The following is an 11,206-nucleotide window of genomic DNA, read 5'->3' on the forward strand; positions in this document are numbered from 1 at the left end:
ATAATTTTATAATTTTAGCCTAAGTTGTAATGAGTCAGTTTTTGCATTTTTAAAGTTCGAACAATCAATCTGAACCGCTCAATATAATCTCCATATTAAAATATGCTTGGAGACCACATTATATATTTTTTAGAACTTTTTTACTATTTTTTTAGATAAATACAAAATCACTATTTTCAGATAATTCAGGAGACTATATAGTTAAAATCAATATCCATAATAGAAATGATTTCAAACTTTTAACTCTAATCTTATGTTAAAATAATAGAGTAATACAAAGGAGTGATTTCATAATAGAAATGATTTCAAACTTTTAACTCTAATCTTATGTTAAAATAATAGAGTAATACAAAGGAAGGTTTTTACAATTATGATTTCCTTTATTTTGAATCACTGGCATTCGGAAAAAAAAAAAGGTACATTTTAAATTTGTTGGTAAAACAATTTAAATTGATGAAGACAGAATGGTCAGTATATGGATTAAAAATTAGGGTAAATTTTGTCAGAGGTCACTAATCTTTGTACTTTGTCACAAATTGGTCACTCAATTTTAATTTGTCCCAATCAAGTCACTCGACTTTTTCATTTGTCCAAAATTAGTCACTCTATAACTTTTATGTCCAAAATGCTGACGGAATATGCTCATTCCGGCTAAAATTATAACGGAATAAGCATATTCTGTTCAAAATACTAACGGAATGAGAATATACCGTTAGCGTTTTGGATGTAAAACTTATAGAGTGGTCAATTTGGGACAAATGAAAAGTTGAGTGATTTGCAATTGGGACAAATCAAAATTGAGTGACTAATTTGTGACAAAGTACAAAGTTTAGTAACATCTGGAGAAATTTATCTTAAAAATTAGTATGTCATTTTTTTTGTTTTCTATATTTCATTCAAAAAAATCTACTAAAAATTTAATTTTTAAAACGATACATAATTTTGAAAATTTTATCTACAAAATTTTAAGCAAAAATAAATATTTTTTAAAAATTTGGAAAATGCCTCTAATTAATGTTAAACAATTAACATTATTAGCTATCGTATTATTTTAAAAATCACGTTACACCTTGGACACATCATCAAACAAACAACAACAGAGTAGACATTTTTTGCGAGGGAAAAAACGCATTTATAATGGAACTCCCTTGCGAAAAGTACCGTCGCGAAAAGAAAAGGCTGAACAATGACGGTACTCCGTCATGAAAAATCATTTTTTTATCCTCGCGAAAAGTGTCTCATTCTTGTTATATAAAACAATTTTAAATTAGAGAAAGAAATATGATACAAGATCTATCCGATAGTTCCTCCAATGTTGTTTTTCTTTTTCTTTGAATTTTTAAATTAAAAAGGAAAGTCGCACGACTCGCACCAAATCTATCTTATATTTTTTAAACACAAATAATTCTTCCAGTGCAGTCATGTGATTGGTACTGTGGAAAGCATGGAGAGAGACATGCATGCTTGTAGAAATGAAATATATAACATATATATATATATATCCATATATATTTGCAAAGAGAAACAAAGAAACATCTTTTCGACCACAGTAAATTGACATGGATATATAGTGCTCGCCTGAGATGGTGCTTCTATAGTTGCATATATAGTGCTTTTGTCAGCAACCCAATTTCTGCTTCTATAGTTGCATATATAGTGCTTTTGTCAGCAACCCAATTTCACTGTACCAGTACAAATTTTGGAAACAGATTCTCTTCTCACCTGTCCTGTAGCGGTCTCAGGTCGTAAACAGAATGTTTAATAAGATTTTATTAAACAGCTATTTTTTACAAACAGAATGATTAATCGATCTAAACGGTCATTTTTAACAACACTGATGTGTATATCGAAATGAATCTGTATCACCCCAGGTACCTGAGGTGCAAGTGGTGAATTTGGACCATTCATTTCACTTCGCACGAACCTCAAAGCAGACACCTACAACCTCAACAGCCACTGGATTGAGTTTGGTCTTGATGGAATTAATCTGGACCATTCATTTTTTTCAATTGCACCTCAGGTACCGGGAGGACACGGCTCTATCGAAATGTTGTATAAAATTAAATTTTATATATTTTTATATTTTTAACTGTTTTTTCTGGAAGAGTGGAAATTCATTATATTACAATTTTTGGACCATCTGATTCAAAAACAGTAAAATATCTATATAACGAAATGTGAAATTTTGTTTTCTATAAAATTTCAACATCTAAATCGCATTAATTGATCATTTAAATTCTGTAGAAATAGAATGTAAAGTGAAATTACAAAATATAATTAGTATATGGTATTATTTCATTAGTTGTTTTTTCCCACCAAAATTTGGTTGCTTTCACAGTAATTAGTTGATTCACAGTAATTAGTTGCTTTCATTCCTCCAACTTTATTATTTATTTATTCTCTCCGAATAAGATATCGTAGGATTAAAATAGTAATTATTAGAAGTTTAAAATTAGTGAATCAGTAAAATCAGTTATGGTGATAGAAAATTACTGTACTTTTAAAAATTGCATTGAATCTGTGAAGAATTATTTTGTTTTGTTGCTATATGTTTTATAATTGTTTTTAAAAAAAAAATAGTAGTTGAACCGGTTAATTCACTGATCTGACCAATAAATCGTTTATCTGAATCTTTGTTGGATCAATATCCGGTCTAGTTTTAATAGCATTGCATGGATTACTTTAATTTGACGCCCCCCGAGAATTGTATAAAAAAAGTTGTAATAATAAATAAGAAGAGTTTCAAGAGTCCGGCTAATGTCATAACGTTATAATTTCAATCTAAGTTATAACGTATTAGTTTTTGAGATTTCAAAGTCCGAATAGCCGATCCGAACCGTTCATCTTGTTCTCCATATTAATATGTGCTTGGAGACCAAATTTTATATTTTTTGAGATTTTTTTACTATTTATTAAGCCACTTTGAAAATCGCTGATCCAACGGTGCATTTTGGTTTTACTATTGCCGTTGGATCAGCGATTTTCAAAGTGGCTTAATAAATAGTGAAAAAATTCCAAAAAATATAAAATTTGGTCTCCAAGCATGCACATATTAATATGGAGATTGTGTTGAGCGGTTCGGATCGGCTATTCGGACTTTGAAATCTCAAAAACTGACTCGTTATAACTTAGGTTAAAATTATAACGTTACTCGAGTTTCAATATTATCACAAAAATTTGGTATAAGAAAATAAATATCACAACTCATTCTTTTATTTATATTTCAAAATATAATTAGAACCAAATATGGAATCCAAATCATTGATATTGTTCAGTTTCACCAGAGATGCATTAATTCATGTAATTAAAACTTTTTTCTATTTTTAGAGTTTATTTTATACTATATCTTTTGACATATTGATTTATTGTAAAATAAATTTTAAAAATAATAAATTTAACATCAATGTACCTCATAAAATAAACAAGATCGACATTTTTAATTAATATTTGAATTTTGAAATATTGAAATAAAAATAAAAATAAATAAAATTTAAAATGACGTAAAAAACTATTAAGTAACACTACCTGGTGCAGGCTCATTTCATAATTATTTTATTATTATTTTTTAATCTAATCATAACCATGATTACAACTGTCGCACTAGCTAGCATGTTGCTTGAGCCACTTGTACGTTGGTTTCAACTGCTAGTTTGTACAAAAATGACCAACGATTATATCTTTTTTCTAATTCAAATATTAATGTCCACCGTATGAGTTGTACAAAATGTACGTGTAAAACTATCCATTGAGATTAGTTTTAAATTTATCAATTCTCAGTATATTTGTATCAAAAAATTTTAATGTTGAATTGTAAATTGTCTTGTCTGAAGGTTTAGTAACAAAATTTCAAAAAACAAGCAGCAAAAAATGTTTCGGTCTCATAGTGCAACTAAGAAAATTCCAAAAACAAAAAAATAAAAAATGTCTCTAATCTTGGGTAAAGTAATAAAACTAGTATTTATCAGTACTCAAGTCTTTTGTGTTATCGATAAAGCAAAATTTTCGGCTACTAATGGAACAAAAATTAGAAAACATATTCAAATCTCAAAATACATTAATAAACAATCAAAATGAGATCACATTATCACAATTAAATATATTAATAAGCAAAATAAAAGTAAATACAACTCTCTTAAAAAGGGGTTTTTGTGTTTTGAATCGGTATAAGTTGAAGATATGAAAAATGCGACACAGACAATTAATTCTTTGTATCTAATATTGAAAATTTTAATTTTTTTTATTAATAATTGATTTACTCTAATATCTAATATTAAAATTGTAGATAATATATCAATAATGGTTTACAATATAATATGAACAGTTTATTTTTTACACACATTTCATTTAACAACTAAAATATATAAATAACATTTTTTTCATGTACAATTCATTTTTATTCATGACTTAAGAGTGTATATTGATTCTAACATTCACAACAAAATTATGAGAAAGAATCTAAAAATTAAAAAATTGTATGAAAAAACTAATTAAACCTACGGCTCAGATCAGTTCAAAACTATCCATTGAGATCCGTACAATTTGAGAGGGCCGCAATAAGAATGAGACACTTTTCGCGAGGATAAAAAAAATGACTTTTTGCGACGAACTACTCTCATTATTCAGTTTTTCCTTTTTGCGACGGACGACCGTCGTAAAAGCGCTTTTTCTCTCGCAAAAAATGTCTACTTTGTTGTAGTAACTCCTCGGTATATATGTTGGAAGAATTTCATATATACCACTCAGAAACTGTGAAATTACGTATTTACCATCGAAATTTCTATAATTACATATTTGCCATCTAAAATTCTAATGACTCACATATTCACCCAATTAATAAAAAAAATGAGATTAATTAAGTTTAAGATTATATAAACTATAATTAATAAGTTATTTAGTCTCTTCTCATTCTCTGCCCCTTTCTCTTTTACACATAAATTTTCATCCCCAAAAAAACGTAACTTCCCATTTTCGCTTAAACTCTCATCATCGTCACTCCTGCTTAAACTCGGAGAGAAGGGGTAGTAGACTCGGATTTAAGGATTCAAACTCGGATTTAAGGATATAAGGATGATGGGGATTCAAACTCTCATCATCGTCACTCTAACTTTTCCAACAAAATAACTCATACTGAATTCGACGATGATATCGCAATCCATTATCAAAGTAGTAACTGAATTTGAGAATATGTGTTTTATTACTGGCTCAATTTGAAATATATGTTTTTAATCTTTTATATTGGGTATAGAACGGTTCTAAGGAAAAAAAAAAAAGAGGGCGCTAAGTTAATCCTCGATTAATTATAGTTTTAAGAAAATTAAACATATATAATTAATATGAGTTTTGGGTATACTTGATATATAATAAAGTTATATTGGATAAATATGCGAGTTATTAAATTTTTTAATGACAAATATGTAATTACAAAAATTTGGATGGTAAATATGTAATTTTACAGTTTTTGAGTGGTATATATGAAAATCTCCCTATGTTTGTGTAAAAAAAAATTACTATGGAATTGCAAATTGTCTTGTCTCAAGATTTAGCAAACAAAAATCCAAAAACAAAATAGCAAAAACTGTTTCTGGTCTCAGGGTGCAATCAAGAAAAATCCAAAAACAAAATATAAAAAAATGTTTGCTGGTCATGAAAATTGCTACTGCTCTGATAGTGTAGAGTAAGGAAAGCACAAAACAAAATAGACAAGCAAAATTTGGCATATATGGTAGCAATCAACTGGAAGTAGAAACAGCATGCATGAGGTTAACACAAGAGGGAACAAATTAAGCACTTGTCAGATGCCCCATATTTCTCATGCATGTGTAGGTAGCTAGCATGTACCTTGAACAGTACTCAGTCAAAAGGGAGATGCTCTCTGTATCACCTGTGCAAACACAAAGGGCTCCAGAGATCAGAGGTGGTGGGGTTGCTTCTAGTCTTCTAGTCTTCTAGAGAGAATACATCATTCATATATACTTTATTTTTCATCACGTCACAAATATATATATGGTTCAAATTGAACGGTACATATACATATTGAAAATTGAAAACTAATAATTGAGAACTGCCCTTTCGTCACTAGAGTTATATATACAGCAATTTCACCTCCACTTTTTTTTTTTTCTTCTCTGCTCTTCTTTTGATTTTGTTGCTCTGAAACAAATAACCGAGTACGGTCTTGGTCTCCACTCTACTCTCTTTTCTTCCCCTCGCTTCAATCTAAGATAAAACTTATATACTATATTTTTATCATACTGAGTAGTGTGATTTCCAGAAAAGTTACTGTTAATTTTGCATGTACTTGACTTTTCTGTAATCAAATATTCTGATATTTCATATTGGATATGTTGTTAAAATTTACTTCGATGCATTTTTATTTTAAAGTTGAGACAGTCAGATTGGACATCGGATCAAATTCAGATTAAGCATCGGACTAAATACGATTTGATATTTGATTGGAGTTGTATGATTCTCATCAAGATTGATACATACTTAATCTGCACGAATCTTAAAGCAGATTGGACATCAGATCAAATTCAGATTAAGCATCGGACTAAATACGATTTGATATTTGATTGGAGTTGTATGATCCTCATCAAGATTGACACATACTTAATCCGCACGAATCTTAAAGCAAATCGGGTGGCTCTAGCTAGTGTTGCATCGGACCACCTCTGATTCCCAACTTTTGAGTAAATTATAACATTGGAGTACAATTTCCAATCATAAAACAGTAAAAATCCAAAAGAAAAATCATAAAAAATTGAACATGTAGTAGCATGCTCAAGACCTACCATGGATCAATCACTAGGATAATTGATGAGTGTTCCCCATATTTTATTGATTTATTCTCTTTATATCATGATATGACTCTGCATGAACTATAGCTCATCATTGCATAGACTAAGGTGCAATCAAGCATCTTTGTAACCAAATAAGGATTTTAATTTGTGCTGAAATTGCGGTCAATTTCAATAAAAAAAAATATTTTAGAAATAAAAAAAATGAAATTATTAGAAAAAAGGAATTATATATATATATATTTCAATCCTATTGGTCTCTCCCAGTAGAACCGAATCCTTGATATAATTTTATCAATTTATCATGTTTCTAACAAATTGATTTTTTTAATATCTAAAAAATAGAAAGAATACAATTTCAATACCAATGAAAAAAATAAACGCCTAGTGTGTAGGAGATTATAAATTTGTAACTCAACGCCAACTGAAATTTATGAAAAATAAAGATCCTCCTTTTATTAAGAAAAATAAATAAATAATTGTAGATAGCAAAATAAAAGGGAAGACACCAGTATCGATTAGGATCGGACATGCATATATAAAAAATAAAATAATCATTTGAATCAGCTTACATTGTAGCTGATCCACTATACTTTAAATTATAAAATCATACAATTTCAGACTTCACATTATCCAAGATACATTCTTTTTTTATTTAGGAACCCAGATACAATTTCTGAACTAATTATGCCTCCGTGAGGGAATTTTTTTGATAAACCATAATTAGGAAAATGTTTTTTACTGATCCAGCATGATTGTTTTTTTTTTTTCAAAAACCAGAAGGACCGGAGAGCTCCTCCGGTCTCACTTTTTTTCTTTTCTCAAGACCGGAGGAGCCATCCGGTCTCAATATATATATATATATATATTTTTTTCCACTTTTTCCGTGCGGTGATCTGTGTAGCATCTCTATTTTTTATCCCAACAAAATTTATTTTCAAGACGGGAGCCTTGGTCTGGTCCCATTTTTTTTTTTTTTTTTTTTTACTTTTTTCACTTTTTTTTATAAAACAGAAATTTTTTTTTTTTTTTGTATTGAAATATTAGAAATGTTGGATATATTTCTTTGAAAATAGATGGAACACAATATAATTTGATTTATTAGAAAGACTGTAACAAATAACCCGGATCAATATTTTTCAGGCCGGATTTTTCGCGGCTGTAAGAAAAATTAATATATTTTTTTATGTGTTATTGTAAAAAAATAAAAATGCTTAGATTCTGAGTTATTGATCCCGGTTCAAAAGTCACTTCTATGTAATCTAGAAAATATTGTAATCCTTCTAGGACATTTAATTTATAAAAAGTTCTATCTATTTTGAGAATTCTTTTTGAATAATAATTATTAAATAACTTAAAGTTTTTGTTTTTTTTCAAAAATAGATAGAACTTTTCATAAATTAAATGTCCTAGAAGGATTACAATATTTTCTAGATTACATAGAAGTGACTTTTGAACCGGGATCAATAACTCAGAATCTAAGCATTTTTATTTTTTTACAATAACACATAAAGAAATATATTAATTTTTCTTACAACCGCGAAAAATCCGGCCTGAAAAATATTGATCCGGGTTATTTGTTACAGTCTTTCTAATAAATCAAATTATATTGTATTCCATCTATTTTCAAAGAAATATATCCAACATTTCTAATATTTCAATATAAAAAATAAAAAATAAAAACAAATTTCTGTTTTATAAAAAAAAAAGTGAAAAAAGTAAAAAAAAAAAAAAAAATGGGACCGGACCAAGGCTCCGGTCTTGAAAATAAATTTTGTTGGGATATTAGTGAGATCTTCTGTGGCTTTCGTTAAATTTTGAAATAAAAATAGGGAGACCGGAGGGCTTCTCCGGTCTTGAGGAAAGAAAAAAAGTGAGACCGGAGGGCTCCTCCGGTCCTTCTGGTTTTTGAAAAAAAAAAAAGCAATCATGCTGGATCAGTAAAAAACATTTTCTTAATTATGGTTTATCAAAAAAATCCTCCGTGAGGCATTCTGATCCCGAAATTTTTTATTCATATCCTCCAAAACAAAAACAAAAAAATCAAGTGAGCACTCGTTTAGTTAAAATTCGAAAAATATCCAAAATGTTCTGTGTTACATTGTTCGTGGAGGAAAAATTTTAGTATGGTACTAAAGGTGCTATTTACAGTAAACATATATGTGAAGTATTCTTTCCCGATTACACCTGATTATATCTGATATAATCAGATGTGAAATGTATGATTTACAATTGAATTGGGTATACAGAGGACCAGTTTGGATTGGAATTTGGAAGAGACTTCTTGAAGGAAACATTAGCTCACTGGGCAAACCGTTTTTCTTCTCTGCCTTTTATCTTTGTCTATTGGGCCCATATAAAAATTTAAAATGGGCCGAAGCCCATTTCTCTTAAGCCGCTGAATTGCCAGCATTGAAGTGGTTCCGATGAGGAGTTGGGCTGAGAGCTGATTCTTCCCCGTTTGATTTTGCTAACTGGATGATTCAGTTGAGGTCGGCCTTGGGATACAGTTAGGGGTGTAAACGGTCGGATACGGATATCAATTATTAATATATCCTTGTGGTCGATAGTTTCAGATATGGATACGGATCGGATATTAAATGTTACGGATATCGGACGGATATGAATATTTTTCATAATTAGTTTGTTGATTACAAACATCTATTATATTATTAAAATATTAGTCACTAATTATGCCATATTGTTATATTGTTCACCAAAGTATTCTTATCCGTTATAATTTTTTAGGTACGAATACAGATAGTCTCAGATACGAATTCGTATCACCCCAGGTACCTGAGGTGCAAGCCATAAATCTGGACCGCTCTTTTCATGTGGCACAAATCTCAAAGCAGACACCCTACAGTTCCAACTAGCTCCGGATTGAGTTTGACCCAGCTGAGATTAATCTGAACCGTTCATTCTTTTTAATTGTATCTCAGGTACCCGGGGGAACACGGACTCCTCAGATACGGATACAGATCGAATAATCTAGGTAATTTTTCGATTTCAATCCGGACGAAATTGGATAATATCCGTTTACTTCTATTGAGGAGAGTGATTGGAAGTTTTTTTGTGAAGTGATCTTTTTGGTATTCGTTATGCTTCTTTTGCGGTTAACAACCAGTGATTATTCAAAATGTACGTCGAAAGAATTAACATATCGTAACAGGATTGTATTTTTCATCTACTGCCTCATGGTGTTAACTCTTCCCATCTCGTTACATACCGAGATGGACTGGTACCGAAGGTGCTTGCTATATGTGGGGATTGGCCTCTTGCTGGTTTTAATTTTGCTCATCTATGTCGCTTCTTTTGAATTGCCAACAGAGAATGATACATCTGATGGCTCTTCTGAAGGTGAGAACAGTGTGAATTACCCTATTTTCTATATATTAGTTTTAAATGAGAATTTACCCTATTTTCTGAATGGGACATGCATGACCATAAATTCAAAACTGACAACGATTATTCTTTCTATTGCAAATGTCTCTGTGTATTAATTTAGAGTCGGTACTAAGGAAATACTTCAAGTTCTTTCCGCTTAACCACACAAGGATGGAAAAGTTCTTGATGTACACTCCAACAACTGTTATTTTGGTCATCAGCCGATATCATGAAAATCACTTGTTGGTTTTGGGCATATTGCTCAATGTGGTCGTTACATTATAGGTCGGGTGCTGCTCCAAAATCAGAGAATTGAAATGCATAGCTAGGCAACAGAATGAAGCTAAAACTCAGAAACTAAATGACGACATAAAGAAATAACATCGAGCATCGACTTTATTAATCATATTAGCTCTTACACTTGCATTCATCGCGAGCGACTGCATTGCATTGGATGACCATACGAGAGGAAATGTGCATATTGGATGTGTCATTCTGTTCATACAAGTTTCTATCTTCCATATTGGCCTTGTGGAATTGAAAGAGGAGAAATACAATGATGTAGATGATTCTAACACAATCCCATAGAATGAGGGATTGGAGTGTCAGATCGAGATCAAACGGTCACAATCATTTCAAATGGACCCCTTAATTTATTTCCTTCAATAAGATAGATTGTGCATCAAGGTCCCTTTAGTTTGTTTTTGTAGTTTATCTGGGTTGAATCTGGACTTGATCCTTTCTGTTGTGGTCCCAAAATTTAAATAATTTTCTTTTATAATTTCTTTTACTTTCACCATTATATAATGACAATGTGATTGGACAATTCACCTTTAGATATTTTAGTCTTATAAATTTTATTTGGTTCTGAAAGAGCTGATTTGCGACACATTCATAGATTTATGTTAAGTATGTAACTTGCTCTATATGCTAAACAATTGAGACCATCATGAATTAAAGACATAAATTTCGTCTTTTTTTTTTATTTTCACTTCACTGAAAATGTAGTTGAGATGAGAGAT

The sequence above is a fragment of the Carex rostrata genome, chromosome 33, assembly GCF_964058835.1.
Source record: "Carex rostrata chromosome 33, lpCarRost1.2, whole genome shotgun sequence".
NCBI lineage: Eukaryota > Viridiplantae > Streptophyta > Magnoliopsida > Poales > Cyperaceae > Carex > Carex rostrata.